A 15,410-nucleotide genomic window follows, 5' to 3' on the forward strand; every position below is an offset into this window, starting at 1 on the left:
GCAAGCAGGCTCCCACAGGAATCAAAAAATATGAGTTGCTTCCCAACCTGCCACTCCACCAAGGTGCCTGACCTGGTGAGATCTCACATTCCCCAAAGGTTTTACACCCAGATGGGTATCGGGGAAAAAAAGACAAAACAACACACCAACAAAAAAAACATGGAGATCCCACCTCTCCTGCTCACATAGGAGGCACGCAGGGTGCTAACTAGACAAGATCATCACATAGTGCTGAGGGTTTTCTTAATGCCATGTGCATCCCAAACACCCAGGCTGCCTACTGTATTTAGTTCCAGACGAATCTTCCTGTAAGTTCATAGATTGTGGCCTACTCATTTGTATCTCCAACTCATTTAACCAATTTAATTAATCTTTCTTTCTATTATGCCACATTTAAATCCCAATTTGGTATGTCAAATGCCAAGTTCTCCAAGGGAGAGCATTCCTCCTCCTTATTTCTCTTCCTTGCAGTTCCTTTCAGCTAAGAAATATCTCCTCCTAACAATAAACCTCTTTGCAAATAGAATTGACAAGGCAAGTGTAAACACAAGAGCAATTAATTAGTTGCCATATTTACCCAAACTTCTGCTTCCACTTCCTTATGAAGTGGAAGCAGTAGTTTGGGTAAATATGGCAGTAGTTTGGGTAAATGAAATACTATATTAAATACATAGGATGGCTTAATGTCAAGCTCCTCATTTGCTGAATTCTGCAGCTGGCCTGTAAGAGCCCTGCAGCATCTCCCTTCAACTCATCTGAGAAATTATATTTACAAGGTTTCCAATAAAGTCTTAACTAATTTGTGCCAATATTAGGCACACTAATGGTTCCCATTTAATAACTGTTTGGAGGGCTTCCTATCCTGAGAACACTGCAAAGAAAAGATATGTTTCTACAACAGATAGCAACAACAAAATATATAAAGCTTATGGTAGTTTCTTCTGTTAAAACAAGTTAATTTATAAAGGTAAGAAACATTAATGCCTGTCAATTTCCTTCTCTTTGGAATCTGTCCTTCACACACAGTAATTATATCAGGAAACCTCTCTCTATAACCAGCTAACAGATATAAGGAAAAAATCAGTTGTGACTAAGAGAGTAATGCATGAAACATATATTAATGCCAACATTAAATCCAAATGGTATTTTTAAACACATCATCTATACTTGAAATCTGCAGAAGTACTTCAGAAATGTTCCTTTTGGTGCCTTTGAACATTAAACTACACATTGCGCTTAAGGCAAACAAAAATTAACCTTCAACAAAACAACTAAACACACTGCAAAATTGCTTTAAAGTGTATCATTGTGAAGCGTGACTATTGCTTCCAGGAGGGTTTTCCCAAAGGCAGACAGAGCTGATACTTTGTCTGACAGGGTTAGACAATTATTATCTGGGGTGCAATGTAATCCACCAAAGAAGACAAAGGAAAAAAAGCTTCCCCTTAAGTCTTCTACAGAAAATAAGAACAGCCAAACAGTAATAAATCCCTGAGTTATAACTCTATTTTGGCATAGCTACAGGAGGACACACTGAGATTTTAGTGGAGGTTTTTAAATTGGGAAGTCAGACAGATTAAACTGTCAAATATAAGCCTGCCAGGAGTTTGCTTAAAGTACTTTACAGCCATAGCACTATTCATAAGGTAAAACAAACCAGGATTACATACACTGGATATCTGGGACTGAGGTCAGAAGAAAAATTTGCACATTTATTTTCTAGAAAACCTCTCTCTGTCACATATTACTTTTAATGCACTACTACTCAAGTTAGTAATTTACATTTGTGATTTCCTAGACTGAAATGCATCTGACTTCATCTGAGATCGGTGTTCAGTATCAAATGCAGCAAAGACTACTGATAAATGCACATATTTCCATCCAGTTAATCATCCTAATTGGTATGCAGACCACTTTAAAAATGCACTAATCAGTGTTACACTCAGATGCAGGGTTTGTTCAGCAGTAAAAGTCATGATCTGAATACTTATCCAAACAAATATCACATTTTCAGGGAAGACTCAAGCTCAGCACATTTCAGTTAAAGAAAGAAAACGTTTTTAACATTGGAGAAACAAAGACAGAACTTTGAGGCTGACCTTAGATCTCCAGCTAAATCAAGTTTCATCTTTTTAAGGCATAAAGAAACCCACTTTCTTTAACAAGGTTAACTCACTATCATGAGAGTGATGGAGGCCAAGGGTCTGCTGTCTTTGTCAGGGCAGACTCCTACATACATTTCCCGTTGCCTTGCTGCAGGGTCTGCTCTTACAACCTTGGCAACAGACTTCAGCAACCAGGAGCTCCCAGATGAGGCAGAGATAAACCAGCGTTCATTAGCAATCCCAGAACACTCTCCAAAACACAAGACTTCCCTCAAATTTTTCTGCCAGAGCTCTACAGCCTCCCACCTGTAACACCCCTTGCAGGTGAATGGAAAGTGGTAAAAGAGACAATAATCTCAGCAGGGATCCAGAGGAAGCCAAGCAGAAAGAAAGAATTCTTTTCTCAGCCAGGAGCAGACGTACAGACAAGCAGCACTCCTGGCTAAAGGCCATAGAGGCTGCAACAAGGTCCCAGGAGGCTGCAGACAGACCAGACAGGCCTTTGGAACCAAAAGCCACTAAATGTTTTGAAGGGAAAGCTTGCACCCAACCCTGCACCAAGCTGAGAACGGCCAGAGGTTCAGAGAGTATCTATAGAGGTTTTGAATAAGAGCGTCTTATTAAAAAAAAAAAAAAAGGTCACAGAAGACAACAGATTACAAAGAAATCAGGCTGAAGGGTAAAAAGAATTAGGCAACTAAAGCAGAACACCACACAGAGCATTCCAAGAACACCTTCTGCTTCTTAAATCTCTGGGGACAGCATAGATTAGTCCTCTGTCCAAAGCATAATGAGACAAGGAAACAGGCACAGAGGTACCGGTCACCATGTGAAGCAGTCAGGCACTGCTGACAGTCACAGTATCCATTATGTGGCATCTGCAGCTGGTTGTATTCCATGTTGCACACACAATATTTTTCAAACCAACTACAGACTTCATAGAAGTTCAACTAATGCAACCAGCATGCCAGATAACTCAGCTACTCTGCAGGACAGCAAATGAGACAAATACCATGCACAACTAGCTCAACTAGACTTGTTTTCAGATTTAACTTCATTTAATTCTAGTCTTTCAGTCACAGCATACCTTGGAGAACTGGTCTCAGTTCACACTACCTGGGTCTACTGTACAGCCCCCTGAACACTCCTTTTTCAGAGAATTTATGAATTTCTCATATACTAGGGGGAGGAGGAATGGCTGCAGTTCATTTTTAATGTGAAAGTTAATATTTTCAAACAGCTCACACATACAAACACATAGCTTCCTTTTGCGCAGCTTGGACTTTAGGGAAAAAGATTTTCCACACAATTAGATGCAGTTGTTAGACAACACATTATTCATTATTATTATTAACACATATATGGGGGGAAAAAATGAGTATGCAAAACATTTCAGAAAGTGGTCACTAAGCACATTGCAACCACGTAGCAATAAAGCTGTAAAGCAGACATTTTTATACCAGTTTTGTAACATCAGACTTTAAAAATAAGAAACAATAACACATAAAATCTATTATTAACTCAGATATACAGGAAAGCTTTTCCTGAGTCACCAAGCCTTCTCTCCTACTGTCACAGCCAAGCATACAATACTTCCTCAACATATCTTCAAGAGCCAGTTAAGGGGCTTGCTCCCATTTATCCCTTTTTAAGGTTGTTCTAGAACCTGAGCCCATTTAGGGAAGAAACTGTGTAAATTTCAGTTTAAGTTTATTCATGCCAGTTTATATCCATTTGTTCTCATGCCAACATTGTTCTTTAGCTTAAATAGCTCCCCTCTCCCTTTCTAGTGTTTATATCCTAGCTGTACTTGCAGACTGCAATCATACTCCACCTCAGCCTCATTTGCTAGGATAAACAAGCCAGGCTTTCCTTGTCTTCTCTGGAATAATTGACATTGCAGTCCTCCAGCATCAGTCTGCACTGTCCCACCTCCAGCACATGTGAGAGAACCCTTGGCTGGCACTCCCCAGGAGCCATCACCCTTCCTGCCTGTGTGCTGGTCTAACACACTCCACCTCCACCTTTACTTTCTCCATAGCAGCAGCAACTTGGCCAGAGATCAGCCAGTGCCCCCAGTACATCCCTAGCTCTACTGCTCTCAGCAATGGAGCTCCTTGTTTGCAGTAGGGTACAAAGGCACAAAGGTAAGACTAGAAAAGGATACACAGTATAGTTTGTCTTCAGTGTGGATGATCTGCTCAAGTATGACTACACATCCTGTGTCAAAGCTTGCTATCTGATGGAGATGTAATCAGTCAATTGCTCACCATTACCTTTCAACTATGAGGATTCACTTTAGTTTTTCACAACATCTGCTAAAAAATCCTTACAGCAGGCAATCTCAAGTACTCAAATTACCCCTTAACAAGCTCCTGAAGTCACCACTCTCTTCAGCTCAAACCCTGCAGCAGCCCTTTCTAGGCTCCTCAGACATTTCCTAAGGAAGTCACCATCTCTCCTGACCAATGGCACAGTGGGGTCTACTCAACACCACACCAAAAATGACCAGTTTTGTCACTGGTTTCCAACTTAGCTGCAGAACTGAAAACCAAAAAGAATAAGCCAGGTTTCCGAGTCATGCATTTCCTCTCCTAGCAAATGATTCCCACAGTTGTAATCTACTATTTAGATGACTCTTGCTGGGAAAGGCACTCACACGCTGCTTCAGAGCCAAGAATCTTCCTCTTTGTTACAACAGCTCTGTTTTCTTCATAACACAGGCTAAAATTACTCTTCATCCCAAAGAGTCTTCTCCAGGCCTTGATTTCCCTTAGATGACAAAAAAACCCAAAAAAACCAAGCCAGAAAGTATTCCATCACACATTCATTGCTGCAAAGGAAGAACAAAAATATCCACACTCCGCATGACTGTTCCAGGCAAGGAAATTAATCAGCCAAGATTTTGTCCCAAGGTCACCATAAGAAGATGTCTCTTCCTTTAAGTGCTAGGACATCTGCACCATTATTTTAACTAAATGCAATTATGCCAGCAGAAAATAGTTTTAAACACAAGACAGACAACCCATTCAGAAAATACCAGAGCACGAGATGGCAGGATGGTGACATACAGGATCTAGAACAAACTGGTGGAGCACACCTCCGAGCCAGGGGACACAGCAAAGCTGAAGCAGCTCAGCAGCAACTGTACCTCAGCTTCTGGGGCAACACAGCAGATCTTCGTGAAGCACTGAAACTTGCAGCAGATACGGTAACCCTGAAAACTGACTGCAGATGCCATTTACGTTGTACAACTACCAGTAGCATCCACAACACACAAAGCCTATACCAGCGCATCACCACTGCAGAGTTGAGGTTTCTTCTTGGTTTTGTTATTTTGTATTTAAAGCCCAGAAGTACACTTACCCTCCCTAGCAAGCAGGAGCCCAGCCAAGAATTATAAAACATTGCAAACAAGCGGGAGAAGCAAGGAAACACAAATACAAACCGTTACACTTTCTATTTTATCTGTCTCTCCAGCCGCAACGAAAAGTAGCTCCGTTGCTGCCTTGGGGCCCAAACAAATTCCTGACAACTTCCAAGACGGATTCATGAGCTCCATGTTTTGTTCCGAGAACTGTATTTTTTGCACGCTCCCATCTTGCAGCCCCGCGCGCAACCCTCACTCGAGGGTTTAATTTAATCAGAGCTCAACTCGCTCACTCTACTAATTAAAAAAGAAAGAAAAAAACAACAGTGCAAAAAAATTTGCTACTTGTACAGGCACTTTTACCATTTTTCAGGTTTTTTTTACCGCACCGCCACCAGCAGAAGACCGGCTGCCGCTGCTATTCGCCGCCCGCGGGAGCAGAGCCCACGCTCGCCGCAGGCTCGGCCAGCGCTCTGCAGTAGCAGCGGCAGCGCTCCTGCACACCGGGGGAAGGCAGCGGACAGCAGGCCGGCCTCGGCCCCCACCCCCGGCACCGGGATGCGCCGGAATCGCCCCGGGCAAGGACGGCGGGACCCTCCCCCGGCCTCCCGCCCGGTGGCACCGGCAGCGGTCCGGGCGAAGCGGCGGCACGGCGGGCGGCCGCGCACCGGGGCTCTGCCGCGGCCCGGGACACGCTGCCCTGCTCTGCTCTGCCCTGCTCTACCCTCTCCTCCCCGCCGCCCGCCACAGAGCGCACCTGCCCGCCGCGCCGCTCCGCCGCCCGCCCCGGAGGCGCCCGAAGCCACTGCGGGATGCGGCCAGCCTTCCGGAAACGCTTCCCAACCCGCTGCGCTTACCCAGGAAACGATTCCGGCCGCCGGCCGCCACCGCCCCTCCTCTCCCTCCGCCCCGGCCACCGCCCAGAGCCGCGGCCCGCAGGGTGCCGGCCGGGCCGGGCGGGGCGAGGCGGGGCGAGGGGGCGATGGGCGCCATGGCGTGTGGGCCCCCGGCGGGCCTGCTCCCGCCCCGCCTGGGCCGGGCCGCACCGCTCCCATCAGAGAAGATGCACCTCTCAGAAGGAGCAGAGGTTGTGTGTGTGTGAGGCAGGTCTACGCCCTGGAAATAAAATAAAATAAAATAAAATCTTCTTTTTCTCCTTAGGGTTAAAAAGAAGGGTCTGGTTCGTGCTTGGCAAGTGTAGTAACGCTCGTATCAAGGTGAGGCAGTGCCTCCTAAAATGCCACCTGCTGTATCCCCGTGCTCCTTTGGCAACAGTGAGAGGCAGAAAAGTAGACAGGTAGGTAGCCAAGTAGGCTGGGAAGCCCTAGAAGAAGATTTTATCACTCTCTACAATTACCTGAAAGGAGGTCAGGGTTGGTCACTTCTCCCAGGTGAAAAGCAATAGAACAAGAAGAAAGCCTCAAGCTGCACCATGGGAGGTTTATGCTGGATATTAAGGAAAATTTCTTCTCTGAATGAATAGTTGTTACGCATTGGAACAGGCTGCCCAGGGTGGAATCACCATCCCTGGAGATACTTAAAAGGATGAGTAGTTTTAGTATTTGGGGATGTGGTTAAGTGGCAGACTTGGCAGTGCCGGTTTAATGACTGGTCTTTAAGATCTTAGATATCTTTTCCAACTCTAACACTTGTATGTTTCTATGATCCGAAGAATGGGTTGTTTTTCACACTGAATATGGGCACCAAGTAGTAACATGGCAGGGGGTTAAAGACCCACATGGCTGGAGAACATTAGCAAGTTCCTCTGGTCATGGATTAATGGAGTGTGCTTGGCATTGGCATAGTGCTCCAGGCAGCTGTGTTCTGGTGGGTCTCAAAACTCAAGTTGCCAGTTAGAATGGAAAAGAAGGAGGTGTTCTCATATGTGGAAAACAAACAAGTAAAGGAATAGGCCTGGCAACTTCACTGCTCTAACCTACATGCACTGCAATAGGATTATGGTTCAGATATAATCTCTAGACACATCTTGAGATGGATGAGTAGAGAATCACAGCAACATCCCAGACAGTTAGAAATGAGATTTAATAGAGTACACCCATAGGAAGAGATTTCTGTTTAATGCCTTCCAAATATGTGGAATATTGTCTGTTCTGTCAAGGTAGGCATTTGAGATTGCAGGGGAAGAAATTGGTCATTGCTAAAGCAAACGTTCAACATAAGATGGTAGTTCAGTGGAAAGTATGTAATAGAGCTTTTACTTCTACACCTTCTAACACTTTTAGGAGGTCCCTGAAACAGCAGATGCAAAACAATCAACAGTAAAATAGTGGCATATTGAAGTGACCTAAGATGTATAACGAGGTCAAAGGAGTCTATTACAATAATGAAATTGGCATCTCATACATTTTCTTACATGTTCTTGTAAATGTAAACACATTTAGTAGTCCTATTGAAGTGCCCAAGCCTACTTTAAAATTTATCCTACCTTTTATAACAGCAAATCTATTTATCTTCAAGAGATGATTTTTCCTATGCATTCCATAGCCTTCTGTACTTTGTTCCCTGCCTTTACAATTATGTTCCTGGTAATAACAGAACACTCATGAACTGAGAACAATTTAAAGGATCATTAAGATTAATAGCAATATTATTTTTTTAATTAGAAATGCTTATTGACATCCACCAGCCTAAAGCACAGAAAAAAATATTTGTAATTATAAGTACTACACTGATGAACAAGAAGAAATGACAGTTAGGTGAAGACATATGACAGGCAAAGTAATTCAGAGCAAAGCACCTAGAAACTGTACTTTAATATTTAATAATTTACTCTTAAATGTATTGTTCTTTTGTGTAGTGTTACCCCCTTTTTCCATTTGTCTTAAAATTGGACATGATTTAATCTCCTAACACTTTTATAGGCTAGAACTCACATTTTAATTGATATTTTTAGATTCAAGGCTATGATGATCACCCAAAAAAGCCCCCAAATAGTTATAATGATCTGTAATAAAATTGTGTTATTGTGATCAGTTTCAGAAGGACCAATGACCTCCTGAAACATCCAAAGGTGATTCATCAGATTCCAGCATTTGAAAATCAAGTTTCTTCCCTCTTTAACATAGCACAGCAACCAGCAGGAGGGAAAGCTTTTATGCTTTGACAGCATACTGGAGAAGAACTCTCCCTGGAATATGCATTATATCTGCTGAAGAGATGCAAGACAACTAGCAGGTTACCAAGATTATTAGTGAATAGCCTATTAATAAATTTCCCTGACAGAAATGCTCAGGCAAGATACTCAGAAATTCATGTTCCTTTAATAAAGTGTGATGACACTGCACTGTGGTTTTCACTATGTGGTTAGAGTTACGATTAGTATTTAGTTACATTGTCTATATAATGCACTTCGGATTGCAGTATAATAAAAAGTAAGCGGTGCCATAAAAAGGAAGTGTTGGGGGAACAAAATAAGGCATTTCATATACATCCTAAATGGACAGTTGCCCAATACAGTCGCTTCTTGGAAACATTTCTGTATGGATGCAGTGTTTGCCTAGGCTTAGCAAATCTCATCAAATATTTAATATAATTTTTGGAAGGGACCCACAAGGATAATCAAAGTCCAAAGTTGGACACCTACTCTTTTACTTAAGAGACAAACGTCTTGTGGAATACTGTTTATAAACAACAGTGGGGAAAAAGGAGAGGCCTTTCTGTATTATCAGCTCATACGAAAAGAATTTCATTATCATCTTGCTGTTCCTGTGTGTGAACTATTGACTGCAAGTTTATTTTGGTCAAAATCTCTCCAACTTTGCGACAAGGAATGACAGTCCGTAGGAATCTCCCTTGGCAAGAAAACCTCTGCAACTGACCTTCCCCACTGCCACATGGGTTTGCAGGCCTTACATCAGGACTGACTGTGCCCCAGGTGTGCTCTGAGGAGGCGCTCACAGTTTCTCCCCTGCTTTATTCCATGTAGCAGCTTTTTACTTGTGAGTCTCAGTGTAGAGGGAAAATTACAGTCTGTGATTATCCCATCTCGAGAAACTTGTCTCTCCTACTGCAGTGGACACTAGGAAAGTGGTGACTATGAAATAAGCAAGGCTACCATCTAGTGGTGCCACTGCGCTTCCATGGCACAGGGAAATGTACACCATCTTTGGCTGAATATATTGATCCTTAGAAATTTAACTAAGAAAATTCAGTTACAGCAGAATGGTTGGAACACTTTCTCTAGTATTTTCACACAGCTACATTGTCTCCATTTTAAATACAAAATCAAACCATTTTCCAGAAAAAGCAAAAGCCACCACACACAGTGCACTTGCAGCTGGGAGATTTAAGAATTAGACTCTTAGCATGTAATTTTTAATTCCAGGCTTGAATATGATTGGAAGATTCAGTCCCCTAGATACATTGCTTCTCAGAACCTGTGTGAAAGCATGAATCACTCCCGTTATTTTGAATTCCTGTCTCCTTAGTGGTCCCTGGGCTAGCATATAGTGAAAGGTTAATTCTGCCATGAACAAAGTTCCCTGAGTTATTCCATGGAGAAGCAAAGGCCAGAAGACATCAGTCCCAGATAAGATTATTCCAGTAGTTAAATCAAACCAGAAACTAAATCAAGGCCTCCTGCTATATTCATATGGAATGAATGGAGCCCTCTCCCATTTTCTGTATTAACTGTCTCAGGCACATTGCCACTACCTTAATGAAGGCTGTATGGGAACAAGTGCAAGTGGAGCAATTTGTAGACTAGCAGTTCTCTGATATCTTGGCATGCCGAGCAAGACAGAATGATAATTTTGAAGTTTCTCTCTAGCTCTTCAGGAATGCAAAGCCTTGCTTCCAGGAGTTGTAAAGTAATTATAAATGATCTCTTGGACATCTGTCTAAATGTAATTCTCTGATCTCTCCTTTCTCTGCCTGTTACACAGCGGTATATTGGGATTTCCTAGAGGGAGGATGAAGGAAAGGTGGCCTGATCTGACTGGACCCCAGGAATATAAACTCCTTGGCTATGTGGTGAATTTACCCAGCCCACCCACTCATCCAAACAGGGACAGCTCCATTTTTTTATTATTTCCAGCAGGTTCTGAGCAGTGTGAGCAGGGTGACTGTGTTCGCTCACAATCACCATATTTGAATACCAACTGACCACTGCAGGTAAACAGTCCATTTGGGACTTCCTTCTAGCTGGAAGGGCCAGATGGGGGAAAGATGCTGTTTGTAACAAAAAAGCTGCTATTAATGCAGAGTTTCTAGATGCTACAGAAGCTGCTTAGGCACTGCTAGAAGCTAGTAGCTGCTTTCAGAGCTGACTTTTCTGCAAACTCCGCTTACTCTTTTATGTGGCTCTGGTGGACAAAAATACTCGAAAGCTGCCACAGAGCAAGGCCTGTAATTATAGGTAGTCAGATAAAGAGAATAGCTCACACTTTCAAAGCTGACATCTAGCTAGATTTTCTTGCCTTGGCTGCTTAGAATGGGACCTATAGCCCTGATGGGCGCTGAAACATATGATCACTAATATTTTCCTACAACTGAGAAATAGGAATACAACAGAGATTTTTGTAATGTAGGTTTTATTTTAGAATATAAATATTTTGTTGTTCAAACAGCATATAATGAAGCACAATTTCTAAGTTTTAGGAAAATACCTCTCCATTGCCAGCAGCTGCTGGGATTCAGGCCTTCTGCTCTGGCATGTTGGAGCTTTCCCTGGAAGAACTTCACTGCAGGGTCTGCCCCACAGGTAGCCAAGGATGATGTATCAGTACAGCTCCCTGTGAGGCAGTCAGGAAAGCCATGTTTCAGGCCAGAATGGCTGACCCATTCATGCTACATATGGTTTGAGAAACCTGCCACATATAGTTGAAGGTGTTGCTGCCCATGGCAGGAGGTTTGAGACTTCTCTCAAAGATTTTTTGAATAATCTTGAGAATTGGAGAGGTCACAGTTGACTGGAAACTGGCAAATGTTGTTCCAACTTTCAAGAAGGGCAAGAAGGATGACCTTGGGTACTACAGACCTATCATTCTAACTTCTGTGCCTGGTAAAATTATGCAGAAAATTATTCTGGGAGTTCTTAAAAAACACATGAAGGACAACATTGTCATTTGTCACAGCCAGCATGTCTTCATGAGGGGACAGTCCTGTTTCACTAACTTAATTTGCTTTTATGACAAGTTAACTCACCTAGGTAATCAAGGGAAGCCAGTTGATGCAATCTTTTTGGATTTCAGTAAAGCTTTCCATAGTGTCTCTCAAGTATCCTTCTGGACTAAATGTCCTGCACACAGTTGAATAAACACATCATGGGATGGGTGTCACGAGTCAGGCACAAAGGGTTGCAGTGAATGGGGTGACATCAGACTGGGGACCTGTCACTAGTGGGGTTCCACATGGCTCTAATTTAGAGCCAGTGCTCTTCAATGTACTTATAATTGACTTGGACACAGGACCTGAAAGTAAGTTTACCAACAGTACTAAATTGTGAGAGTTGTTGACTCCCTGGAAGGTACAGCAGTCCTGCATAGAGACTTCGGCAAATTAGAGTGCTGGACAATCACCAAGTGTATGAAGTTTCATAGGGTAAGTGATGGATTCTGCACCTGCACATACAAACTGGAGGATGAGATGCTGGCAAGTAACACCTTGGAAAGAGACCTCTGTGTCCTGGTCAGTGGAAAGGTGAACATGAGTTCAGTTCAGCAGTGCCCTGGCAGCCAGGAGGGCCAAGCTTGTCCTGGGGGGCATCAGGCACAGCATCGCCAGCCAGGCAAGGATTGTTCCACTCTGTTCTGCACTGGTGCAGCCTCAACTTAAATATTGTGTGCAGTTTTGGTCACCACAATACAAGAAGGATATAAAGCTATTAGAGAGAGTCCAAAGGAGGGCTATGGAGATTGGTGAAGGGTCTTGAGGGAGAGCCATACGAGAGCACCTGAGGGCACTTGGTCTGTTCAGCCTGGAGAAGAGGACACTGAGGGGAGACCTCATCACAATCTACAACTTCCTCATGAGGGGAAGAGAAGGGGCAGACACTGATCTCTTCTCTGTGGTGACCAGTGACAGAACTTGAGGAAACAGGATGAAGCTGGGTCAGGGGAGATTTAAGCTGGATATTAGAAAAAGGTTCTTCACCCAGCAGATGATTGGGCACTGGAACAGGCTCTCAGGAGAAGCGGTCACAGCACCAAGCCTGATAGATTTCAAGAAACATTTGGAAAATGTTCTCAGACACATCGTGTGGTTATTGGGGTTGTCCTGTGCAGGGCTGGGAGGTGGACTTTGATGATCCTTATGGGTTTCTTCCAACTCAGGACATTCTATAATTCTATCATCCTTACTGGATGATCTTTAAGGCTTCTTCCAGCCCAAACCCTTCTAGAATTCTATGGTTCTATGTTATGCATATATATACACTCACACCCACTAATACACATTAAGAGGTACAGAAAGCTAAGATAAAGTTGGAAACGCTAGGTTTGCTAACAGCAGAAGGTCAGTGCTTTGTCTCTGAAACAAGAGAGACAAAAGTCCAGTGCCTAATGTCCTAAATACAACTAGAAAAGCCCAGGCTGCAAACGCACTCAATGGGAATTTTGCCCTACGTGTATAAACATACACAGGAAAGAGCAGCGTGTTTTGTGTCTATATTTGCAACTGTAGAATGTGATAGAGTCCCATTGTTTTTCTGATCCACAGTGTAGTTTCCCTTGCAATCTAAATATTTTTCTCCACTGAGACAGGGATTTGTTTCAGCATGCATATACATAAGATAAACTCCTCCACTAAAACAGTATGGCTCAAGGTCCAAATGGTGGTGTTCTTCATACCAACATGTGCTTTGGGTAATCAATTCAAAACAGCACTTGTTAAACTGATCAGAAAAGAAGTTTCTCTATCAGTAACAAACACTGTCTAAACACTTCTCTAACATTTGGAAATATTCTCCTCCTTGTGTAGTGTGAAAAAATTCCTGAAGCAGAGAGGGAAAAAAAATCCTCCCTTTCTCAGCACAGCTGGTGCTCTGAGAGCAGTGTCTGAAGATGCACAGGAGGCATTATAGTGTTAGGTTCTAGGAGTGGCTGGGTCAAAGGCAGCTTGGAAGGGCTGATGTTTCCTGACTGGATTTGTTTCACCATGTTTTTAATGTTAATTGCTTGCAGTTCAGCCAAGACTAATAACCTTCCACCAGCCACATCCCCAGCAGTGTCAGAGCAGCTAGGCCCCTGCACTGCTGCATCGCCCAGCTGGTAAGAGCAGCACGTACAGGACAACTGTTTTGCATTAGCAAGACTCTGGGTGTTCATCATGTGTAAAGCACTTGGTGTCAGCATTATAATTTAACCAAAAGGTTATGTTCTGCCAGATGTACTTCTGGAAAGTGGCTATTAATGTAAGGTTAAGTCTCTCATTCTTACACATTTTGAAATCAAAGACTTGACTTGTAAGTACAAGGGAATAACTACCATTATTTGTAATTAAAATAGGAATTTGTACAGCAAAGACTTTGGAGATCTTGTTGCCTAAAAACCACAATCTGCTAGCATGACTAAGGGATGCATTTCATGCTTCTATATGCTGTTACAGGGTAGAGAAGCAAGAACAGCTCAGATCTAGGTCTGTAAGTCTTTTTATCTACCATGGTCACAGTGTGAAGGAGTCAAAGCTATGCTGCTCTGAATCACTTCTGAGTCACTGCCCTGCCAAGCTGGCACACCAACTATGTCTAGAGTCTAGGAACTCTAAGGTACGCCTTAGGAATGATTAAGAAGCTGAAGTTTGACACTGTCTCAGATGCAGAAAATGTCCTTCCCATGCAGCCCACTTCAGGATGGGACTAGCTGGGCAGGCTCAGGGCAGACTCAGGACAATCCAGGGACCCCAAACTCTTGGCTTCACTCACTGAATTGACAGCAGCTCTGTGCCAACATCACTCCCCAGGTGAACTGTCTCCAACAGAAGAACCATGCTTGAACATCTCATAGATTGTCTGCAGCTAAAGCTTTAGATCAAAGCACTTTAATTAAAAACAAAATCCCCATGCTTCTCAAGAATGTGCACATGTAGATTAGGAACCAAATTCTTTGGCACAAATTAGTGTAAATATTGTGCTACATCTGTCCTTGTTGATGTGTAGGAGTTCAGGGTCATTTTTGTTATGCAAGTGAAGATTTTAGAGAACATATTAAGCTGAACACAACTTATTTCAGAATTTCTGTAAGTGGGGGTGAACATATATATAAAGATCAGGTGGAGACAATTGACCAGAAGACTACTCACAAGATATAAAAAGAATACAGGACCATGTCAGTTATGTGGAAAAAGCAATCATCTTTCAGGATTCTGTGACTAAGTTAGCTGAAAAAAAAAACCAAAGGGGAGTTAGGGATTTTTTAAAATTTTATTTATTTATTTATTTATTTTCATGAAGTTGTTCACTGATTTCAAGTGTCAACTACTTTAAATTCTTCTTATGGCCTCCATTTGCATAAAAAAGACAAGATGAAGGAATGCCTTTTACATCTGCCCATCACTATCTTGGCAGACTAAAGTCTGCTTTTCCTTCTCCCCAGAAGATAGCTGATATCTAGGACATAGTCTAAGATGGTTTGTTGTGCTGACCTGGAGTAGTTACAAGATCTCACAGTAAACCCCCTGCACACAGTGTCCTTGTCTACACGTGCCTCTGTTGTCAAGCAAGCTAGACAAGCCCCTTTTTCTTTTTTCTTCAACAAACACAAAACCCCTTGCTATTCCCTTCTGGTAGAGCCATATTTCTCCCTTCTTCATTCAACAACAGGCTAGCCAATTTCTTCATTCTCTCCTCACATTTCCCCCAGAAACATCAAAGCTACACTAGTGTGTACAGAGAAAGCAGGTGACAATAGACTTGATCCAGAAGTTCGATTCTCAGCAGCTCCTTAAGGCATGTATTCTGCTCTTTCCCTGAAAAGGTT

At 42.8% G+C, this 15,410-nt stretch overlaps 1 protein-coding gene across 9 annotated transcripts in view; it reads right to left on the reverse strand.

The window, feature by feature from the left end:
- Positions 1–6,323, reverse strand: part of APBB2 (amyloid beta precursor protein binding family B member 2) — a 165,089-nt gene extending 158,766 nt beyond the window's left edge. For 7 of the 9 annotated variants that reach the window (XM_014262615.2, XM_014262624.2, XM_014262612.2 and 4 more), the window contains exon 1: positions 6,233–6,323. The gene's annotated coding sequence lies outside the window, so the exon portion shown is untranslated. Of the gene's footprint in view, positions 1–5,838; positions 5,878–6,232 lie in introns of those variants that run through there. The other 2 variants (XM_088056102.1, XM_088056104.1) reach the window with 2 other exon arrangements.
- Between the last annotated feature and the right edge of the window lie 9,087 nt (positions 6,324–15,410).

Source organism: Pseudopodoces humilis, chromosome 6 (genome assembly GCF_049639895.1).
Source record: "Pseudopodoces humilis isolate 2021_Gansu_Grassland_sample_001 chromosome 6, ASM4963989v1, whole genome shotgun sequence".
Lineage (NCBI taxonomy): Eukaryota > Metazoa > Chordata > Aves > Passeriformes > Paridae > Pseudopodoces > Pseudopodoces humilis.